At 43.1% G+C, this 24,314-nt stretch overlaps 1 long non-coding RNA gene across 1 annotated transcript; it reads right to left on the reverse strand.

Moving 5' to 3' along the window:
• Positions 1 to 18,173: 18,173 nt before the first annotated feature.
• Positions 18,174 to 24,040, reverse strand: LOC144376287 (uncharacterized). The gene is made up of 2 exons (XR_013436580.1): positions 23,563 to 24,040; positions 18,174 to 21,489 (listed from the first exon to the last, which is right to left on the reverse strand). It is a non-coding gene; the product is annotated as an uncharacterized LOC144376287 (long non-coding RNA).
• Positions 24,041 to 24,314: the final 274 nt, after the last annotated feature.

The raw sequence follows: 24,314 nt of genomic DNA on the forward strand, positions 1-24,314 counted from the left end.
TGTAAATATCTTCAGAACTTCTTTGATATTGTCCTTTTCTTCCCTGGGAAACAGGTGTTGAAGGTGGAATTGGAATTAGGAAAAACAAAAACTCTATTGGACTGGGTGTGGTGGTGCATATCTGTAATTTCAGAGATTTAGGAGGCTGAGGGATGAGGATTACAAGTTCAACTCCAGCCTCAGCAGCAAGATCCTTCCTCAAAAAAAAAAAAAAAAGAAAAAGAGAAGAAAAGAAAGAAAGAAAGAAAGAAAGAAAGAAAGAAAGAAAGAAAGAAAGAAAGAAAGAAAGAAAGAAAAGTGGGAAGAGGCTGAGGATGTAGCTCAGTGGTAGAGTACCCTGGGTTCCATCCCCAGTATCACAAAAAAAAAAAAAAAAAATCAGTGTTTGAATAGCATTCCCATGACATATTTACATCACCAAATTCTCTCTACTTACCAGGGCATAAATGTGAAATAGTTCAATTTTTTTCTAATCCCTCTTCCACATTCCACATTCTCCTTTCCCTTTCCATTACTCCAAGGTGTCCTAGACAGATCCCATCCCACCTGGTTATTAACAAACCATTTAGTACTTCAAACTCTATTAAAGTATCTTCCTCCCATATCCCACCACTCCAGCCCTGATCACCCAGAGTGAAATGGGGAAGGTTAGTTCTGAGAGTCCCTCTGCCCCACCCAGGCCTGGCTCAGGCAAGCAGTGGCATACAAAAGAGGGAAGGGAAGGTGTGGGCTTCTACTCTGGATGCTCAGTGTGGCCCTTGCCCTGTTACTACCCTGAGTGTGTGACAGCATCTGGAGTCCACCTCTCAGGGAGCGCATGTGAGCTGGTCAGAGGGCCCTGGAGGGGTCTCCCACTGCACTTTCCCCATATGGAAGCTCTCCCACCCAGCCCCTCAACTCTCCCCATATTGTACTATAAGTCCCCATGCATGGCCCTGGGGAGGGAAGGGGTGTTACAGCATAGTGAGCTGGCTTCCCTCCCCTTCCCTGCCACATGCTGGGCAGGCAGGCTGACTGTTCACCAGACCCTCTTCCTGATGAACACCCATCTTTTCCCACCTATTACCTTCTCTTCTGGAGTAACAGGCAGCCTTGCAAGCCCACTACTTCACAGAGTCAAACCAGGGCCACCCTAAAAGCTTCTACCATCGAGACCTTTCTTCACTTGGCAAAGGGAGTTGGAAACAGCTGGTCTTCCTGCCTAGGAAGGACTTGCCCACCTAACTTCTTCCAGGCTTCTTTCATAGATTAGGGACAGGAGACATGGGTGGGGGCTGCCGTCTGTTCTCCTTAGGAACACTGGAGCAAGCATCAGACTCCACTTACTGGTTTAACACTGAGCCCTTGTGTCAGATACAGGGCAAAGGAAATAGTCTTCGACCATCCTGCCACTTTAGTCTAATTCCCACTGCACCTTGGAATTCTCTTCCCAATTCTTTGAAAGCAGACAGACACTCACTCCCCTTAACAGATGAAATGACTTTTGACCAGCAATCACTGAAAGGTACTACATGCCATTTCTAAGTCCTTTCTCTAGATCCTGTTATTCTCTACAAGGAAAGAAGAGATTTATGAAATTAGATTTTGGAAGAGGTAGATGATCCAAATTAATGCATTGTCCCTATTTCTGAGCTAATCAAATGGGTTTTTTTCCCCAAGTGTTATACTTTTATTGTCCAAATACTTATTTTCTACAAGTTTGCAATAATTGAATCATTTTCTCTTCTTTATGCCCCGTCTTATGATCATCTCCATTTTTTCTTCCATACTAGGGATAGAATCTAGGGTAGCTCTATCACTGAGCTCCATCCCCAGCCCTTTTTATTTTTTTATTTTCAGACAGAGTCTTCTGAGATTGCAAAGTCTGGCCTTAAACTGGTGATCCTTCTGCGAAAAGAGAAATTGCATGGAAATGGAAGGAGACCCTCATTGTTATACAAAATTACATATAAGAGGTTGTGAGGGGAATGGGAAAAAAAACAAGGAGAGAAATGAATTACAGTAGATGGGGTAGAGAGAGAAGATGGGAGGGGAGGGAAGGGGGGATAGTAGAGGATAGGAAAGGTAGCAGAATATAACAGTTACTAATATGGCATTATGTAAAAATGTGGATGTGTAACCAATGTGATTCTGCAATATTTGTAATGTTTTGAAAAACCAATAAATAAATAAATAAATAAATAAACTGGTGATCCTTCTGCCTCAGCCTCCCAAGTCGCTGGGATTATAGGCATGCACCACCATAGCAGGCTCAACTCTATATTATATTGATCGGTATCTTTATTGCCAAAACAGTCCCTGCCAATGAATTTGGCTACCGTATATGCTATTTATAATTTTAAATGCAATGTAATCTGAGCAGGATTTGGATTTTAAAACTGTCTCATTATGCAAAGCTCTAATGAGGTCCAAGAATCTCTACTCTGAAACATTTTTGAATGTGTGTGTTTAGTATTCAACAACTTTAAAAGAAATAAAAGGAAAATGTCAGAATCTCTGCAGAAGCATCAATTTAACAGTAAAATGCTGCCTCCTTCTGGAAATTTTTATTGGACATGATAAAGTTATAAAACTGCTATAGCGATATTGTCCCATGGAAAAAAATGTAAGGAAAAACGTTTAAGGGAAATTTCAAGAAAACAAAAGTGAAAAACTAGAGTAAACTTTGGAAGATTGCCTGGATTCTGCCATTGAGGCAGGAAGGTATCTAAACTATCTATCCTTTTAAAGATCCCTTAATAATAACTGAAGAAGTGGAAAATAGATAACATTGGAATTAGCATAATCTCCATTTTTAAATCATGCCACCAGTCTTAAAATCTTTAAACACAATTTGCACTGCCATTTAGGCATGCACACACATCAACACTACATGCATAGAAAAATTATGTGCGTGTGTGCACATAATTTTCATGCACATGTGTGTGCCAGGAAATGCCTAGGTTCTTGATTTATAGCCAGCAGTCACATGAATTTGGGGACCATTTAATCCCTCTGAGTCCCAATTTCCTTATCTGTAAATGAGGGTTGTTTTTGACCTCAAAAACCCTTTGTGAGCTGGGAGCAGTGGTGCACACCTATAATCCCAGTGGCTGGGAGGCTGAGGCAAGAGGGTCACGAGTTCAAAGCCAGCCTCAGCAACGGTGAGGTACTAAGCAACTCACGGAGACCCTGCCTCTAAATAAAATACAAAATAGGGCTGGGGATGAGGCTCAGTGGTCAAGTGCCCCTGAGTTCAATACCCAGTACTAAAAAGATAGAAAGAAAGAAAAACCCTTTGTGAGGTTCACTAAAATCAACAAAGAATTCTGTGAGGGAGCAAATTCATATATAATCTTTAAGGCTTTAAATAATTATATTCTGAAGTCAAAGAAAAGAATCAGACTTGTGACCAACAAGAAAAATGCTTGTTACTACCCCAAGTATCGTGTGACCACATCTGGAACACCCAAACCAATCAGCTGTGCTCTCTAGAGTAAAGAGATGGCGATGAAAGTTACAAACAACCCCGTACTGTGGTTGTACAAAAGTAAAATCCACTTTTAGGACTCTAGGTGTGATTTGTCCCCACAGAGCCAAAGAGCAGCTGGGTCTCACCAAAGCCCATCTGGTCAGCAACCAGGAAAGCCCTGTTGCTCAGCTCAGCCCAGAGCCAGCATCCCCAGACTCTGCCAACATCCCCAACCCAGGATCACATGCTGATCTTGTCCTGTGATGTTAAAGGGGCTTTCATGATGCTCCCAAGACTGGTCAAGATGCAAGCCAGTTTAGAGACCACAGGACACTCCACAGCTCCAATCCCTACTCGGCCTCTCTCTCATGAGCAGGTAATTTTGCCTTAATTTCCTCTCTAAAATAAGTACCACTGCCTCATTAAACTGTTGAAAGGAGAATGAGCCCCACTTAGAATAGCATCTGGTGTGTCTGTGTGCTGTGCCTATCAGCTGCTGCTCTTGGTGCTGCTGCTCTGACCACCATGCTAGTCTCTTGTCTACGGCATGCATTTCTGGATCAATGGCATGTCTCCCTCACAGCTTTTCAAGTTTCTGAGACAGAAGTTTGATCCTTTAAATCCTCTGTTTATCAGTGTTTAGAATTTTCTTGCTATACTAGTTACATACCATAAAAACACACTAGTTATGTTTCAATAAAAAAATTATAAATTATTATAACTGCTGCCAAGTACAGTGGCATATATCTATAATCCCAGTGAGTTGGAGGCTGAGGGAGGAGGACTGCAGGTTTAAGAGCAGCCTCAGTAATTTAGTGAGGCTCTCAGCAACTGGGTGAGACCCTGTCTCAAAAACAAAAATAAAAAGGGCCAGTGGGGCACACTGGCACACACCTGTAATCCCAGTGGTTTGGGAGATTGAGATAGAAGGATCATGAGTTCAAAGCCAGTCTCAGCAATTTAGCATGAGGCTAAGCAATTCAGGGAGACTCTGTGTGGCTCAGTAGTTGAGTGTCCCTGAGTTCAATCCCTGGTACCTCCTCTCCCCCTCCAACAAAAATAAAATACAAATAACAGGCAGAGGATGTGGCTCAGTGGTTAAGCTCTGCCCCTGGGTTCAATCCCTGGTACCAAATAAATAAATAAAATAGGTATAGGGATGTAGCTCGGTGGTAAAGTGCACCTAGGTTCAACTCCCAGTAACCAAAAAATAAATTTAAAATAAATTATAACTACTAGTGTTGTTTGCTAGCATATAAGCCAAATCAAGTAACAACTATTTTGCTGTTGTATATAAGTAGATGCCCCTAGAATAAAAGCTGAGACTTACACACATTTAAAGCTGTTAAACATTTTTTATGATGAGGAAATATTTCTTTTTTTAATATTTATTTATTTATTTTTAATTTTATCGGCGGACATAACATCTTTGTTTGTATGTGGTGCTGAGGATCGAACCCGGGCGGCACGCACGCCAGGCGAGCGCGCTACCGCTTGAGCCACATCCCCAGCCCCAATGATGAGGAAATATTTCAATTCCATTTTACCCCAAAAGTAGAAGCAGCTACTATAGCCCTGACTCAAAATCACAAATAATTCACCCCAAGAAAAATACTAGAAGGCACCAAAAGTTTTGAGTAAAGACTAAAAGTAACATTGTCCACTAGATGGCATTTAAATTATTTGTAATGTAAATTATTTCATCTCACACTCGAACCACTGAAAACTTTCACTGGTTTGCACTTGGCCCAGCAGTTCACGTGCACCAGTTTTCTGACTGGGTAGGAACCCTCCAGGATTGGCTGAACTGAGGCTTAGGAAGACCCACCTCATCTTCTAGCCACAGGCATAAAATTCTTTTGGAGTTATGAAAAAGAGAAGCAATTTTAAATTCTGGGTGAAATCTTCAAATCAGTAATGTTTTAAGGTAAATTATTGAGGCTGCGATCCAAGGGCTAGAAAGCTTATGTCCTCAGGTCACTGCAGCGTAAGGAGCAGTCTAATGGCCATAGAGCTGCAACTTTGCAGCAAGTTCTCAACTGGCCATGGGTCCCTCTGAGCCTCCATCTTTTCCCCTCTAGCAGCCTAATCATACCTGCATTTCCTTTCAATTAACTCCTAGGACAGGACAGGCCTGGCCCAATGTTTATTCCCAGGAGAAGTAAAATCTAGTCCTCATTGGATTGAAAGCAGAGAGAATAGTCAGGTCCATTCTGTTTGTTAATGTCCCATTAAGAGAAAAGCATTTTAGGGGATGGGGTTGTGGCTAAGTGGCAGAGCGCTTGCCTGGCATGTATGAGGCACTGGGTTCGATCCCTAGCACCACATAAACAAATTAAATAAACAAAATAAAGGCATAGTGTCCATGTACAATTAAAAAAAAAAATTTAAAGAGAAAGCATTTTAAATTTCAACAGTAAGATTTTAATACAGCAATGAAGATGAAACTAAGTAAGTGCTAAAATAAACTATGAAACAAATGAAAATGTCCTTTCCATGCAGTGGAGAAGATGTTCTTGTATTTGGGAAGATTTTGCAAGACACCAAGGATGTGGCTACTGAATTTGATAGCTCTTGCAGGTTTCTGGAGGCTTCCCATCAGATTCAAAGCCGCTAGTGCCGAGTTCAAGTTGTCCACTAGATGGCCCTAGTATGCACTAAATATCCTTAACCATTGGGACCGTTATTCCATGATAAATAACACAATGTATTTAATACCTTTGTGATTAAAGAAGTCCTATTCTAAGGAAAAAGCCATGCAATGGTCACTTAATTATTATTGATTACCTAATAAGATGCATAACTGAACACATTATCTCCACTCCATTCCAACTCGGGAGGAAAGTAAAATGTATAATTCACCAAAAATAAAGAATGGAAAGAGAAAAGGCAGCTTCCCAGATCACATTTTTAAGCAGATGGCAACAGGATGACAGAGGGTGAAAGCCAAGCCTCAACAGAGGGGACAGCAGTGAGAAGCATTCCTGCCTCCAGAGCTCACAGCCCCACATTCCTGGAAGGGCAGGGGTCAGGAGAACTTAAAGGAAAAGCGAGTTGTGGGAATCTAGTGCTGACCTGCAAGGCCTCCTGTGCCTGTCTCCACTCATTTTCTTCCCACAAAGCTGTTGGCCAGGCTAACTTGCCCCCCCCCCCGAAAAAAAAAAAAAACTAGACATACCAACTAGGGCACTGCATTTGACGAGCAGCTAAAAATTGGCTTGCTCCTCGCATGATAATCCTTCAGCAAAGCTGACACCCCTGGCGAGGCTCCCCCACACCCACTCATAGGTCAGCTTTGCACCCTCACCCTTAAATGCAGACAGAGATCACCAGATGTTTCAGGAAAACCCCCACCATAAGATGGAGATCACAAAGACCAAAGCAAAAGAAGAAACAGACAAAAGAAGAAAATTTTGAAGAAACTATAATTAGTAATTACCTCTGAAAAAGAATAAAAATGGTTAGGCTCATAAAACAAGAATCAGATGCTATTCCAAAGATTTTTTAAAGTAGCAATCCGAATGAGAAAGGGCTCTTGAAAATTAAAAGTATAATAACCAGAATGAAAACTGCAATACAAAGGCTAAAGGAGAATTTAAAAGAAGCTATAAATTCAAAGGAAGAAAATGTGAAAAAAAAAATGATTGGAATGTTAGTGGTAAATCCAGGATCCCCAATATTAGACCAAAAGAGGTTCTGGAAAGAGAAATGAGCATAAACTAAAAGGAGGAAATTGTAGAAGAATAAGAGAACATTTCCCCAAATGGAAAGAGAAAAAGATTGCAGATTAAAAGCATCAACCTAGTACCAACTTTTTTAATTTAAAAAGAAAAAAGTAACTCTAAGTCAAACACTGTACAATTTTGAAACACGAGAAATAAATAATCCTAAAAACCTTCAGACAAAGAAAAAAAAGGGTGTCCAGGTGCAATGGTGCTCCCAGCAGATGGGGAGGCTGAGGAGGATCGTGAGATCAAGGTCAGCCTCAGCAACTTAGCAAGGCCCTAAGCTACTCAGCAAAACTCTGTCTCTAAATAAAAAATTAAAAAGGGCTGGAGACTTAGAGATGTGGCTCAGTGGTTAAACGCCCCTGGGTTCAATCCCTGATTCCAAAATATATAAATATAAATATATTAAAAGTATAATATATATATATATATATATATATATATATATTTTTTTTTTTTTTTTCCAAAGAACAGGTAATCAGAGTGTACTGGATGTCTAAACTACATTGGAAACTAGAAGTCAGTGCCTTCACAATGCTAAAGACTGGGTTGGTTGGTTTGTTTATGTTTGTTTGTTTTGTGGTGCTACGGGTTGAACCAAGGCTTTGTGCATGCTGGGCAAACACACGTCACAGTTGAGCTACATCCCCTGCTGTTAGGATAAATTATTGTTACTCCTACAACTCCATACTCCACTAAGCTCTCAGTAAACTGTAGAATAGAGGGCTTTTGTGGCTTGTCAGTTCTTGAAGAACATACCTTTGGGGCACTGTTCTGCAAGAAGCTCCTGGAAGAGATAAATCAGCACAAGAGGGAGCATGGGGTCAGAACACTTGGACTCTTACCCCTGAGGGAAGTTAAGTGTGAGGTCATGCTTTATGGTGGCCTTCAGTGCACACACTGTGGGGGTGGGTAGAGGCTTTGGGGGGGGGGAGAACATCGCCAAGAAAAAAAAAAAAAACTAATGGGTTTTCTCACTGATCTGACTTGTCCTGACAGCTCACATTGCTTGCAAGTTTGCCAAGCTGAAGGAAAACATTGAACACTGCTCCGATAAGCAGCTGGAAAACAGCCATAAATTCCCCCAAATCGGGCAATGCCTTCATCACAGACAACGTATCAGTAGGCCCATGTGTGCTGAGAGCTTCTCTAGCTACCCTCCTCTGGGATATTTGGTTGTTGGTGGCAAGAAACAGGTGGTTGCTGAGGACCTCATCAAAGCACAGGAGGCTGTTGGAGCTAGTACCAAGTCTGCCCAGAAAGGACTAAAGGGCTAACGGAATATCAGCCCTAAACTGCCACCCCAGCCTCCATCTTCTCTGTGGTGGGAAGAGGTTCAGAACTGTGTGTCTCAATTGGCCCCTGGAGTTTCAAACTCATAGACAAGCTAATGCATTTTAAAACCTTCAGAAGGAACCGGCAGGCATAGCGACCCATGCCTGTAATCTCAGGGAGGCTCAGGCAGAAAGATTGCAAATTAGTGAGAACCTGTCTCAAAAAAATCAAAAGAGCATGGTCCATAGCTCAGTGGTAGAGTACCCCTGGGTTCAATTCCTAGTAGAGGGGGAAAAGAGTAAAAGAAAATACCTTCAGAAGGAAAAGCAAATGTTTTGAAGGTCATTTGTGGTTTTCTTTTTTTAATTTTTAATATTTATTTTTCAGCAGACACAACATCTCTGTTTGTATGTGGTGCCGAGTGTCGAACCTGGGTGGTACGCATGCCAGGCGAGCGCGCTACCGCTTGAGCCATATCCCCAGCCCTCATTTGTGTTTTTTAACATGGCATCTTTAAGTTATTGGATTTTGAAATCGGTATTTTTTAATGGAAACAACTTGACCAAAAATCTGTCACAGCATTTTTTTCTGAGGCGGGATCGGGGCCTGGGGATTGAACCCAGGAACACTCAACCACTGAGCCACATCCCCAGCCCTATTTTGTATTTTATTAAAAACAAGGTCTTACTGAGTTGCTTAGTACCTCGCTCTTATTGAGGCTGGCTTTGAACTTGAGATCCTCCTATTGCAGCAGCCTCCCTAGCTACTAGGATTATAGGCATGTGCCACTGCCGCAGTCCAGCTGCAGCAAAATAACATGGGGGGGGGGGGTTCGGGGGTGAAGAACAACTTGTGTACATTGATACAGCAGGAGTGGGAGCCGGTCGCCATCCAGACTTGTTTACAGACTCTATCATTTGCCAGGCGCCATCCTGACTTGTTTACAGACCCTAACATGCCACGGAGCCCAGCTTCACAGAATTTTGAGACCCATTAAAGTAAAGTTTAGTAAGAAAACAAAAACAAAAAAAAAAATCAGGGCTGATAGAAAAGGAGAAAAGGAAGACTGGAAAGGAAAAGGAAAAAGGCTTTGCTAAGAAAGGCGAGTCTGAAAGATGAGTCCCCCTGGAAAAGGAAGGCTGAAGGCCAGAACAGTGCCGCAGGTGGAGGCACAGGTCAGAAGGAGCTGGTACTCTTCCAGCAATTGGCAAATGTTGACCAGGGCCACTGTAAGGACAAGCCTCCTCCTAAGATCAGAGCAGTCCACAGAGGCCCACCTCCCTGACTCAGGGAGTAGTGAGCGAGCCCACCGCTAACACAGCCCAAACATGTTTGTGTCTCTCCACAATATCAAATTTATTGAATGATAATAAATGCACAAGTTACCCCATTTTAAGTGGTGGTGATGACTGAAGACTTGGAGGTCATCTGATAGTCATAAACCAGGCAATCACATGTTCTTTCATTCCATTCCAATCTTAATTTCTACTATCTAAAACACTAAACATCAAATTTTATGCGATGATATGGGTGTGTGCATGTGACAGAGAACTAAGAAAGGCTTAAGGTGAATGAACACAGAATCACAGGATGTTAAACCAAGAACACAGGGCTGAGGATGTGGCTCAAGCGGTATCGTGCTTGCCGGTATGCGTGCGGCCCCGGTTCGATCCTCAGCACCACATACAAAGATGTTGTGTCTGCTGAAAACTAAAAAATAAATATTAAAATTCTCTCTCTCTCTCTCTCTCTCTTTAAAAAAAAAAAAAAAAACAAGAACACAGGGAGAGACATGAAGGCAGCATCAAAGGGTCCCTGTAGATGCTCAGATAAGGGTTTTAACAAGCCAGTTCCATAGAGTCGTCAAGGCAGAAGGTCCAGATGGACAGGGTTTTAGTTTCAGAGTGTCAGCTTGGAGTGACAGCTCAAGGTGTCAGCTTGCAGTAGGCCATGCTCATCTTCATGGACAGGAGAAACTGTGCTTGCTGAACCCCCCAAAGGACAGGAAATTGAAGGTTGGTCACTGTGTGGATTTTCTTGGGACAAGTGAACAGGTAATGGGATCAGTCTGCCTCCATGTCCAATCTTTCTGGGGGAAGGGACTCCTTTTATGAGTTTTAAGTGAAGGCATTACAGCTGGTGAGGTAGATGAGCTTCTGTGTCTGGTGTTCCTGATAAAATGTGGGATGGCCAAGAGTCCAGGTGCTCCTGATTTAGTTGAATCAGTTGGCACATGTAAGTTATTTATCAGTTTATGTCTGTGGTAGTGCCAGGAAAATGGTGATTATTTACTTGTACAAAGTATAGAGTCATTCTGCCTTGGCATTGGACCCAAAATGGAGTCACTTAAGGCAAACTACTGCTTTACAAAATGGAGTCACCCAGGGCAGGCACAGCCTGAGAACTGCTGTTCTACACACCATTGAGTCACTAGGGCAGGCACAGCCTGAGAACTGCTGTTCTACACACACACCATGAGTCACTCAGAGCAGGAACAGCCTGAGAACTGTTGTTCTATGCATGGAGTAATTCAGAGCACTGCACAGCTTGCTTTCCACAGGGGGTTTATATTGTAGTGGAGGGTGTAGGACAGAGGGACAAGGGGGGATGCTAATTCTAGGCAGAGGGAAATCCTACAGAAATGCCCTGAGGTGGCTAGGTGTGGCTCAGCAATAGAGCCTAAGGGTAGTATGCCCACAACCCAGGTCCAATTCCCAGCACCAAAATGAAGACAAAAGAAATATCCAGAGAAGCATGTGAGTGAATTGGAACAACATCTAGGCAGCCAGTGTGCCTGGAGGGGAGAGACCTGTGAGAAAGCAGCAACAGAGAAGCTCCAGGGTTTGGAGTGGCCTTTTTTTGAATTCTGGAGCAGAGGAGTGAGAAGGTTGGTCCAGGTGTTAAGAGGATCATTTTAGTGTCTGGGCTGGGAATGGATGAAGGGGACACAGGTGGCAGCAGGAGCTACTTAGGCAGCCACTGAATCTCTGGCTGATAGGTCAAGAAGATAAGGCATGAGAATACACCAGTGATGTGAGTCATGGTGGCTTGTTAGGAGCAGGTCTGGAGACAAAGCAAACGTGGAACCTGGCTTGAGAGGGTCTAGCAAAGAATGGAAGGAGGAATTGGGTGGATATGGAGGTAGATTGCTGTGAAGGAGAGAAAATGGAGCAGGGGCTGGAGGAGATGCAAGATCAAGAGTCTGCTTTTTAATTAGACAAAATAGATTATGTATTGATAAAAGCAATCCATTAGTTAATAAGTGTATTAATTGACTGATATCAATTAACATATCATTAACATCTATTAATCATATTATATTAATCTATTGATATTAATGGATGATACAGGAGGTGGGAGCAATTGCTACTGCAATGAGCTTGAATAAATGGAAGAAGATAGGCTGTTGGCACAGCGAAGGGCTGCCCTGAGCTGGGGCCTGCATGGTCCACCACAGCAGCAGCAGGGAAAGCAGAGCATGTGAGCCCCAGTGCAGAAGACAAGTGGCCATGCAGTGAGAGCCCTGGGAGTTGTTTGAGTGACTTCTGTTTTCTTAAGGACACTGATAGAATGAGGAGGGCAGAGGCATTTATAAGCCTTGAGCAGAAAGGAAGGTGTGCAAGCTAGCATTCTGCAGTGAGCCTTTCGACCTGCGGTTACCTAGGGGAGGGCAGATGGTTGCAGAATCCAGGGTCCACTTGAGGCTGGAGTCACTCAGCAAGGTTGGAGTCACTCAGCGTGTGCCCAGGCAGCCTGACTGTAGGTTTTTCTTCAGCTATGTTATACTAAGGAGGTTCAGATTGGGAGCTGAGCAAGGGAGTGATTATAATGACTGATGATGGAATTTAAACCAGGTAAAGAGAATAATGAAAATATAATGTGAGGTGAAAGGTACTACTAGAAGTGAGTTACACAGGTCAGGGTGGCAGAGTGGGACTGAGATTAGGATATAACAGAAATTGTGGTATGACAAAATTCAGAACAGGACCATGGCATTGTGTGACTATTACAGGAAAGAGAACATGATTGCTGGAGGAGGAAAGTCAAGAAGCCTAGAAGCCTAGCTACTGGATGATGAGATACTTGGATGTTGAAATCAGGAGTTGCTTCAGAGAATGGTGGTGAGCATGGAGATTAAACCCTTCAAAACACCAGGGGAAGAACTCAGGGGCTTTGAAAATGACTGTGTTCTGGGTGAGTGGAGTATGGTATAGTCCAATCCCTGGGACTCAAAAATGGAGAATAGGGGTAGGAAAGAGGGGAGAAATGGTTTGAAAGTGACTAGGAGAAAAAGAGGATTCACTCTGCCTCAGTCCCAAGGGCAGAAGGCCTACGGGCAACCAGGCCAGAGACGGCGGCTGAGGAGCAGTGAATGTCTCAGTAAGATTTTCTTTATGGCAGGAGGGTGAAGAGAACATTTATAGAGAGAACTGGTCAAGGTGACAAGTTTAGCAGTACTAAAGCATCAAAATGTCATGTGCATGTCATGCCAACAACAACACAACTGTCTATAATTCACTGTACTTTCTGATCCAAAATATACTTAACATCTAAGACTGTAACATAACCACAACTCGTGTTGTCTCAGCAAGTCACGGTAGACATAGTACCCCCAGGAATACCTCTATACTTAGGATGGTATCAGCTCATAAAGGCTGGGATGGTGATCTAGAACCATCTATAAAGTGGAATCAAAAGAGGTGCTGGGGAGAGGCTAGAGTCAAGATAACTCTCAATGGCTTGTTTGGGGGGTAAGGGGAATGAGAGTGACACTAAAGGGAACTGTGGACGAGAAGACACAAAGCTTCATGAAGATGCAAGTCGGAGATGCCTACAGTCCAACAAATTGGGGATTTCCAGTAGCAATTGGGGAAAAATGGCTAGAACTCAGGAGAGTAGTGAGGCTGGAGACAGACCTAGGATCACAACACAGGTATGTGGAGCTGACACACACTGAGGGAAACCTCCCATGAATGCAGTGAGCCTTCTCTGCATGAAGCCCCCAGCCAAAGGAGTAACTCACCTGGCAGCAGTCAGTCCATGCTACCTGCCAAAAAACAAGCCTGTAATTCACTGTCTATTTTGAGTCAAAACACAAATAATGTTACACCTGTAACAAGCATTGACAAGACATGGAAGCTGGGGCAGAACGGGTGTGTGGGGCAGGTACCATAAGCCATATGGAATCCTGAGGGAAAGGGGAAAATCAGTAATACTGGGCCTGCCTGTGCTGTTGAACAGGGTACCCCCCAAATTCACATCCACCCAGAGCCTCAGTGTAACCTTATTTGAAAACAGGGTCTTATTTGCTTATTTAAAATAACATACTTATTTAAATATAAGATATACTTATTTAAATATAAGATATACTTATTTAAATATAAGATATACTTATTTAAATATAAGATATACTTATTTAAGATGGAGTCATACTGGCTACGTGCCCTGGAAAGCTCCTACAATTCCAGGAGAGCACAAGAGACTGAGGCAGGAGGATCACAAGTTTGAGGCCAGCACTGGCAGTTTAGCAAGACCCTGTGTCAAAATTAAAAAGAGGAAAAGGCTGTGGGTATGGTTCAAGGGTAGAGCACTCCCAAGTTCAAACCCCATTATCAAGAAAAAAAAAATACAAAATCATATGAAATAGAGTGGAACCTAAATCCTAACAACTGGTGACCTTCTATGAAGAGGACACAGAGACACACAAAAAAGAAGGCCTTGTGCCAAGGGCAGCAGGGACTGGAGGGATGCAGCTGCAATGAGAGCATGCTTGCTGGCAGCCAGGAGAAAGGCCTGGGGTTTCTCCCTGAGAGTCCGTGGTCTCCAGAACTGCAAAGAATGAATTCAGTCATTTTAAGTCACTCGAGTTTTGGTACGTTTTTATAGCAGCCCTAGGAAAATAATATGCTGTTTATTTAAATTTTTGATATTTAATTATAGACTGTTTGGCATTAAGTTTGATTTTAATACTGCAGGAAAATATTTGATTACAAGTTTTGTGAAACTCCCTTAAATCTAGCAGCTGAAGCAAGTACCTCACCTATCTCACCCTGATCTGGCCCTGGGGAATGTTTTTTAACTGCTTGTATTGAGATATCAACAGCCAAGCTTCTCCTCAGTCTATTTTAAGAAACATATCTATACAGCAAACATGAGCAAGCACACATTCTAAATAAAAGGTCTTTCATCAGGGAATGGTTACATATTCTCCCTCACCGCAGAAACATAGCCCATCTCTCCAACAGAACACAGATATTGGCAAACCTCCTTTAAAAACAGCAGCCACACTGGGCGCAATGGCACACGCCTGTAATCTCAGCAGTTTGGGAGGCTGACACAGGAAAATCTCCAGTTCAGAGCCAGCCTCAGCAACTGCAAGACACTAAGCAAATTACTGAGACCATGTCTCTAAATAAAATACAAAATAGGGATAGGGATGTGGCTCAGTGGTCGAGTGCCACTGAGCTCAAACCCTGGTACCAAAAGAAAACAAACAAACAAAAAAAAAACAGCAACCACATCAGGTGTAATGCCAGCAACTCAGGAGGTTGAGGCAGGAAGATCTCAAGTTCAAAGCCAGCCTACCAGCCTCAGCAATTTAGCAGGACCCTAGGTAACTTGGCAAGGCTCTGTCTCAAAAAATAAAAAGGGCTGGGAATGTAGCATGTAATTAAGTGCCCCTGGGTTCAATGCCTGGTTCCAAAAATAAATAAATAAAAAAGATAAAAACAGCATCCACAATCTGTTAATTTCAAATGCAGTCCAAGGTGGGGGGGGGGGCAGGGATCATTTCATGGCAGTTTCATTGACCTCACATCCCACAAAAGGGATCTGATGGTTATGTTGTATTGACTTTGAGAAAATATCTAAAGGAAAATTCCTCAGAGTTGAATACCAGTATGAGACAGTTGGATACCATTTTAAGTGGCAGTTTTAAAACAGTATTGCTGACACTTTAAAGACTAATACTGCAGTATTATTTTTATTATTTTTGCATTTTAAAGCCACAAAAAGTAGCCTCACAAAATGTTCTTGCACAGCTCCCCACCTTTAAAAGCACTATTTATCATAAGGATAATGAAGTTCTACAAATATGTAAAAGTCTTTGAGTCTTTCTGAAGTAAGCAAGCTTTGTGTTTCTACCATCCTACAAGACAGGTCCCCAACTTTATGGTTTACTTTTTTTGTGTGTGTGGTGCTGGGGATTGAAACCAGGGCCTTGTGCATACAAGGCAAGCACTCTACCAAATGAGCTATCTCTCTAGCCCTGTGGTTTACTTTCAAGATAAGAAAGTCAAAGAATTATCACCTTGGAAGACAGAATTTAAATATATATATATGAGTGATTTTGTGATTGGTACACTTCAGACATAGAGCATTATGTAGATTTGGGAATCATTTATCCTAATATAAATGTATGGATTTAAGACAGATGTGGTGGCACACACCTGACAGCTACTCAGGAGGCTGAGGTGGGAGGACTGCAAGCTTGTGCCTAGCCCTTAGGAAATTAGAGAGACCTTGTCTCCAAATAAAAAAGACTGGGGTTGAAGTTCAGTGGCAAAATGCCCCTGGGTTCAATCCCCAGTAGCTCCTACCCCAACAAAAATGTATGGATTTAAGATCATAGAAAGTAACATTTTTTTCTGTTTTCTGAGTGCCATTGAAATAAAAATTATTTTTAAGTTATGGAGTAGAGAGAAATGTATTTTCTTTCAACATAGGGAACAGAAAGCATAAACTTCAGGGATATCTTTAAATGCTTTAGAAAGCCAGGCACAGTAAGTGGTACACGCCTGTAATTACAGCATTTTGGGAGGCTGAAGGAGGAAGATCACAAATCGGGGGGCCAATCTCAGGAATTTGGTAAGCACTAAGCAACTTAGCAAGACCTTTCTCAAACAAAAAATAAAAAGGTCTGGGGATGGTTCAATAATTAAGCATCCCTGGGTTCAATCCCCAGTACCTCTTCTCTCCACCACCACCACCCACCCGCACCAAAAAAAATTAGAAAAATATAAAATGTGTTTCCAACCAATTTCTGCAAGTTACTGTTGAGCAAGCTGAAATACAAATGCCAAAGAGATAAATTAGTAATAAACACATACACTGCAGTCTCTTGATATACAGCAAGCAAGCCTTCTCTTAAAAGCCTGGGAACAGAGTGTTTCAGATTTCAGAGTTTGGATGTTGAAATATTTACATAGAAGTTTTACCTGTTGAATTCCCATTAGGAACCTGTATTAGTATATTTTAGTAAATTCTATAATTTGTTTTGCACTAGATATTAATTCATTACTAGACAAGTTCATTCAGAAAGTAAAGAACCAAAAACAGCAGCAACAGTTATGGCTTTTTGCAGGTGTATAATCAAGCAAGTAACTAAGTGCAGATAAAGGATATCAATATCCTGAGGAAGAAAATCTACCAAATTATTCTATATCTATGCAAACATATACCACAATAAATCCTCTGTGTGTGTGTGTGTGTGTGTGTGTGTGTGTGTAATGCACTAATTAAAATAAAAATAGAAGGAGATCAGTAGAGCAAAGCAAGGTAAAGAGAGAGGAAAGAGGGGCAGGAAAAGGAAGGTACTGGAGAACAAGACTGACCAAATTACATACATATATTAATATAAATGGCATAATGAATCCCACCTATTGTGCCTAAAGGAAGTGAACAAAAATAACAATATCCACTAGTAGAATGGGGAACTGGGACTACCACACTGAGAAGCCAATAGAATAGCCTTGTAGTCTGGAAACATTTCTATTTCAGTATTTTACAGAATCAAGTTCCTGATATTCTATCATTGAATAAAGAATGAACCCATGTGATCACTTTGTCAGAGGTGCCAAGGCTTCAAGTTTGGAGGCATTGGCTGGAAACGTGTTTCCTGAATTTTATAGAACCCACAGTAGGTATTTGGAATTTAGCTTTGCTATATTTCAAGCATCTGCTTATATAGATGATTTTCTTCCTATATCTTATTCTAAGCAGCTAACTACACATGCCACCTCTCCCTCGTTTCCTCACTATTCACACTCCCACTTTTTTTAAAATTATAAAAGAAAGTACACAGCAGCTTTAACCAGAGGCTGGGGAATGGCTGGGGATCTAACCCTACCACTAAGCTACACCGCCAACCCTACCAAACTTTGGTCTATCTGCATATGAACTTTTGTCCTACAAAGCAATCTCAAAACAAGAAAATAACCCTTGTTAAATAAAAGTAGGTCATTGTTGAGGACTAGGCTCCTGCCTTAGGTCCCAACTGAGCAGGCTAAAAAGAAAAATGGTCATTCATACCAAAGTTCCACATCACCAGGCCCAAACTAAGTTAATCTCACTTCCCAGAAATCAAAGAGATGACCCCAACAGGCCAGGTTTCTGTCCGTGTCCCTGTCCCCATGTCCCTGGGGCACCAGCAGCCAGGTCAGTTTCAACACATGACAAGAAAAGTCCTTCTGCTTTAATTTACAAAAAGTGACCCATCAGTTACTTCCCTACTGTTCGGTCCCCCTGTTCCTGCCTCACAAGGAAAGTTCGTCCTCAAAAGGACGAATCTGCTTTTTGCTCATTTCTTTCTCCAGTCTTTTCTTGGCTCAGTCCATCATTAGCACTTTATTTCGTGGAATTAAGTATTACTAGAACCCAACCGAGATCTTCATATTTTGACCTTTGCACCCTTATGAAAATAAACTTTCCAAATTCTGCTATTTCTTTTCATGGCCATTTAAGAGGAAGAAAAGGCTGACTCAAACATCGAGAAAACAGAACAGGAAGTTACAGACAGAGGAAACAGGCGGGACGGCAGGGAGCTCTGAAGGGAACCGAGCCCGGGGCCAGGAAAGCCAGGCGGGCGACCGCGGCCTCGGGTCCCCTTGACCGGCGTGCGCACTGATAAGCTGTGAGTCTCGCGCGTTTAAATCCCCATTAAGCTTCGCTCGGCCGGACGGTTGCAGAACGCTTCCCGGACTTGGGCTCCAGCGCACGCGACGCACAGCACCAGAGTCGGGAAACCTACGCTAGCCGTGTGACCAACCCCCAACCCCCCGCGGCGGACGCGGCCAAGGACGCCGCCTTAACGTCACAGGGGGCAGCGCGGGGCCCGATGGGAGGGCGCGTCACTGCCGCGCCTGCGCAGAATCCGGCGGACGCAGCGGGCGGGCGAGTTAGATCCGGCTGCGGAGCACGGCGGAGGGAGCCGTGACCACAGCACAGTCATAGGGCTGGGCGTCAATTCTTCCGGTCCGCCAGCCACATTTCCGGCCCGCCTCCCCAACCCCCGCGCTCTGCTGCCCGGTTTCCCAGAAATGACTATGGGTGCCTCCTGGCGTCGTACTTGAGGAAGGCCGAGGACCCCATATCTCCGAGCTAGGCAGAGGGGAGGGGCCTTCCAGCCAGCGGCCTCCCCCGCGGTTCGGGGAGTGGCCACCTGGGGACCCGGGGTGGAAATGGCGAGACTGCTGTTGCGGCCTAGCCCCCAGCCCGCTGCTAGCCGGTCAGCGGCTCTCGCCCCGAAGGCTGGGGGCAGAGTGCGGGGCAGGTACGCCGCGGCCGTTCCCTGTAGCCGCCCCGCCCGCCTGCACTTCGACCCGTGAAGCGAACCGCGGAAGACCCTCGCTCCCCGACTTTCTAAACTTTAATTGTGCGCTAGGTGTTGGTTCTTTGTCTGGAGGCACAACAGTAACAGCACCCGCCCCTGCTTCCCGCGGCAGGGAGTCACAGGCTTGGCTTTTCTCAAAAGTGTCCAGTGACACGAGCATACGAAACCGTAAAGCGTTGCTGTGTCGCAACTGTAAGTAACCGTTCTCCAGGCGCACGACGGCCCTGCCTCCGAGCTGGGCGGTGGTTTACGGTGTGGCTGCGGAACAGTACCCGGTCCTGTGGGACGTACTGGCCGGTGGAGAGACCTTTCCGTGAGGCAGAAGTCTCCGCGTGTGTAATTTAAATCAATCCAAATAAAATTCCCTTTAAAGCATCTGGTGGTGAGTTCGGAAAGCTGGTTTTTTAATCACATGGACTTGCTGTCTAATGTGCTGCACCTGTCTGGACTCCTGCAGCAGGGCCTCGCGATTGTGTGTCCAGGCCTCCAGTGTCCAAATCCCATTTAGCATTTGATACATTTTTTCGCTGGAACATGTTTACCATTTTAGTTTTACTTATCACCTCACCTAGCATAACAGTTCAGTGAGTGCGCACTAGAGGTTTGTTAAAATAATCCTAACTCCAACAAAATTTAGTTATGGGCCTTTTCCCCTATGAAACATCGTTGAAATATGGGGAGCGGGGGATTCTTGGGGGGAGGGGGGCTTGTTTTGGTTTGGTTTGTTTTCTTGGTATCAGGAGTTGAACCCAGGGCTTAACCATTAAACCACATCCCCAGCCACCCTCCATCCCCTTTTTTGAGATGGGATCTCACTAATTTGCTGAGGGTCTTGCTAAATTGTTAAGGCCAGCTTTGAACTTGTAATCCTTCTGCCTCAGCCTCCCTAGTTGCTGGGATTACAGGCCTGTGCCACAACACATTACAGGCTGTAATATTTCTTATTAAGGATGCTCTATTGCCAAATAATTATTGCACAGATGTGTTAATTTTGAGGGTGTAAAGGTAAGTTTACAATGGAGAGAACTAGTGTACACCACCTCAACCAAATGATCAAAATTAACCAATAATTGGTCAATAAATATTTGGGCATTGGGGGCTGAGGATGTGGCTCAAGCCGTAGCGCGCTCGCCTGGCATGCGTGCGGCCCGGGTTCGATCCTCAGCACCACATACAAAGATGTTGTGTCCACGGAGAACTAAAAAATATTTAAAATTTTCTCTCTCTCTCTCTCTCTTTAAAAAATATATATATTTGGGCATCATGTGCCCCTGAGTGTGAAACATGGAGAAGGACTCATCTCCTTTGGACTATTCCTAGAAAAGTGTTTAACCCTAATCTAATCATGAGGAAACAACCAGCCAAATTCAAATCCAAGGGCATGTGGCAAAGCAGTTTACCTGGAATCATGAAAAGTATCACAAAAGACAAAAAACGAAAAACTGGGAAGTTGTTCTATAGAAACAATCAACTATATGCAGAGAATTTGATGTGGTGTTACTTTGTTTTTGGTTTTGTTTTAAAATGTTCAACATGGCTACTGTGTTTCTCAGATTCTCAGAGATACTTTGTTTCCTCTGAGAAACTTAGTTAAAATTGTAGGGAGTTGGGTGGGTGGCACATATCTATAATCCCTGAGAAGGGATGATTGCAAATTCGAGACCAGCCTCAGCAATTTAGCAAGACCCTCTCTCAAAATTTAAAAATTAAAAGATCTGGGGATGTAGCTCAATAAAAGTGCTCCTAGGTTCAATCCCCAGTAACAAAATACAATGAATAAAATTTTAAAATGTATAAAGAAGTATAGAAAAGGTATTATTATTGTCTGATGGTGAGATTCTGCTTATGTTGAATGTTTATTAGAATAGGAAACACTGGGCCGGGGATGTGACTCAAGCGATACTCACCTGGCATGCGTGTGGCCCGGGTTCGATCCTCAGCACTACATATAAAAAAAGATGTTGTGTCCGCCGAAAACTAAAAAATAAATATTAAAAAATTCTCTCTCTCTTTCTCTTAAAAAAAAAAGAAAAGAAAAGGAAACACTGTGGGTGTGGTGGTGCACACCTTTAATCCCAGCAGCTGAGGAAACTGAGGAAGGAGGATCACAGGTTCAAAGCCAGCCTCGGCAAGAGCAAGGCACTAAGCAACTCAATGAAACCCTGTCTTTAAACAAAACACAAAATAGGGCTGGGGATATGGCTGAGTGCCTGAGTTCAATCCACATGACCAAAAGAAAGGAATAGGAAATATTACTGAAAGGAGTCAGCTACTTTGCTCAAAAAAACTACAAATCTTAAGTCTTTAAAAGTAAAACAGAGGGCTGAGGATGTGGCTCAAGCAGTAGCGCGCGCGCCTGGCATGAGTGCGACCCGGGTTCGGTCCTCAGCACCACACACAAACAAAAATGTTGTGTCCGCCGAAAACTAGAAAATAAATATTAAAAAAAAAAAAGCAAAATATAATCATTTCACAAACTTATTAAATTTGTTCTATGGACTATATAGTCCAGGACATTTTCCAAGCCCTGTCATTGTTGAAAAACTAGTCTTTGCTCATGACCACAGGATCTGGGCATTTACCAGAAGAAAGGCTTGCAATTGTAACTGCGTATCTTTTGCAGTTCACAAATATTTTTAGAGGATCTGAGAACCATTCTCCTCAGAAATTTAACTATCAAAAGAATAGACCTCAGTCTCCATGGGAGGAAAGAATCTTAATTTTGTTAAGTATGAACCAAGAACAAGGCTGGCCTAGTCTCATTTATGCTAACCAACCTTTGTGCTTTTTGTGTCTCTGTGAACCCCCATGCTCCCCCTTAGTTGGTTGCTTTCAGCTGGCTTTAAAAATTGATAATTCTTGCTTGAGTGTGGTGAATAATTCTAAGGTAGGCATGGTATAGGGCACATCTGTAATACTAAGGATTTGGGAGCATGAAGCAAGAGGATTGCAAATTTGAGGCCAACCTCATCAATTCAGCAAGGCACTATCCTACTTGATGTCTCAAATTAAATGAAATAAAATTAAAAGGACCAGGGATGTGGCTCACTGGTTAAGCACCCCTGGCAGTATGAAAAAAAATGATAATTTTTGTCAGGTATGGTGGCACACACCTGTAATTCTAGCAACTTAGATTGCTGAGGCAGTAGGATTGCAAGTTTGGGGCTAGCCTCAGCAACTTAGACCTTGTCTTAAATAAAAAGTAAAAATGACGAGATGTGGCTCGGTGGTAAAGCATAGTTGGGTTCAATCCCTGGTACCAAATAAATAAATAAATAAATAGAATAACAGTAATTCTGGAGGTCATGTAACTGAACTATTATCCCCCAGTTTTGTTGTAGATAACACCTCTGACACATTGTCAGCAAAAGCTTGGTCCTTGTCCTGGATGCCAGTCCAATAAAGAGAAAAAGGAAAAAGAAGTTTCAAGGGACTTATGTCCCAGTGGCTGTGATTCTGCCCTTTAGGGGGAACAAGGGATTTTAAAGAGGTGATTCAAAGGCTACTTGTTAATTTGGGAGATAATCATTTCTGAGATCTGGTGTCATCCCCAAAGTCTGAATCACGTTGTTCTTGTGGTGGGTGTGTACTCAAGGACAAATAATTTTGTTTAGCATGGGAAAGAAAGGTAATCTTGTTTCTCTAGAGATGAGGGAGGAAAAGGGATTAGGGAAAAGGAAGGAGAGAGGAAGAGAAAGAATCATCTTTTTAAAAGTAAACTGCAGTGGCAGAGGACCAAGGGCTAAGAACACAAAGTGCAAAGTGAACCAGTGTTGTTACCAATGTTGACTGGTGAGGAGTCCTTGCTTCCCCAATGTTGAAGAATAAAACCAGAGAAGCATGCAGAGGCAAGGTCAGAGTAGAAATTAGAAGATTATTAAAGGACAGCAGAAAAGACTTCTCCTGGAGGAAGAAGGGGACCCAAGAAGTGGAATCTGTGGAAGTGCGGTTGTTTCCCCTTTTTATAGTTCTTTCAGTGATGGAATGTAGGTTGGAAGGCCAGAGGGGTGGGACACAGGTGGGCCAAAGAAGTAATCTGGGCTGGAAGGACTTCATTAACATTTCTTTGGGATGGGCTATCTTCAAATCTCCTAGGGCAGTTCATTACATTTCTTTGGGATGGACTTTGGGCCTAGGGCTTCCCCCACCCCCGCCCAGCCCACTTCATTAACATTCCATGAGTTTTCCCGCGTTTCCGGAATTCATTCTCAACATGGCCTCCATTTTAGATCTTACTCGATATTAGACCCGATTTACCTAACTACCCTGACTGCCTAATTTTAAATCTGGCTTCAGTGTTACAACATGGCTATGATAAGGGTTGCCTCAGTTGGTTCTTAAGACTTTGAGGCTGTTTTTGTGGAAAAATACTCTTCACTTGGTCCTGTGGATGGTATTTTCATGTTAAAGTGCCCCAAACTCCACCCTCAGATTGATACCTGAGATAGGAACTTCTGACCGGATCATGGTAAAAATAAAATCAAACCAGGGAAGCTCACCTCGGCAAGGCTTTTAACTGGGGCTTCAGCTGTAATGAGGCAGTGCTGGTTGAGACGGGGAACAGGCAGCTCCCAGAACAAAGGGAGATGTTGGCACTTACTGATTCTCTGGGGTGGGCTAAAGTCCAGTAATCTTTCCTTGCGCAAACATCCTGACCTTGAGGAGTGGGTGGTTGGCTTATCCTGGAAACTGCTGTATTTCTTCAATGGGAGCCTTCCTCCTGCACAAACATCCCCGCCTTGTGATAAGGTTGGGCTGTTGTAGCTGCTGAGAGAGCACGGGGTTGGGGGTGGAAGAGCACACACAGCATGCTTTTAAAGAGTAACAGGATGAGGGTCCAGAAGTATGTGGGTCTCCTGTCCTTTTTGTGGTGATCCCCAACAGTCTCATTCTCTCATCTGGTTTATTCTTGTCAAAGGGGTCCCAGCTTTTATGATGCTTGATAAGATTGTTTGGGAGGAGAAAAGAATACAACTATGCTTGTTGTGCTTTCATAGTTTTGAGAAAAAGGAGATTTATTGCTTTGATAGCAAAGGAGAAACACCAGGAACTCTTGTTTCAAAGGCTGTGGTTCTGCCCATTGGCAGGAACAGGGGGCTTTTAAAAGAGGTGATTCAAAGGCTACATTCCAGTGTAGTGTTCTCTGTTGTAATTGTAACTCAATGTTAATTTAGGAGATAGTCATTTCTGAGATCTTCTGGTACCATCCCCAAAGTCTGCATTACTTTGTTCCTATGGTGGGTGTGTACTC

The sequence above is a fragment of the Ictidomys tridecemlineatus genome, chromosome 3, assembly GCF_052094955.1.
Source record: "Ictidomys tridecemlineatus isolate mIctTri1 chromosome 3, mIctTri1.hap1, whole genome shotgun sequence".
In the NCBI taxonomy this organism is placed as follows: domain Eukaryota; kingdom Metazoa; phylum Chordata; class Mammalia; order Rodentia; family Sciuridae; genus Ictidomys; species Ictidomys tridecemlineatus.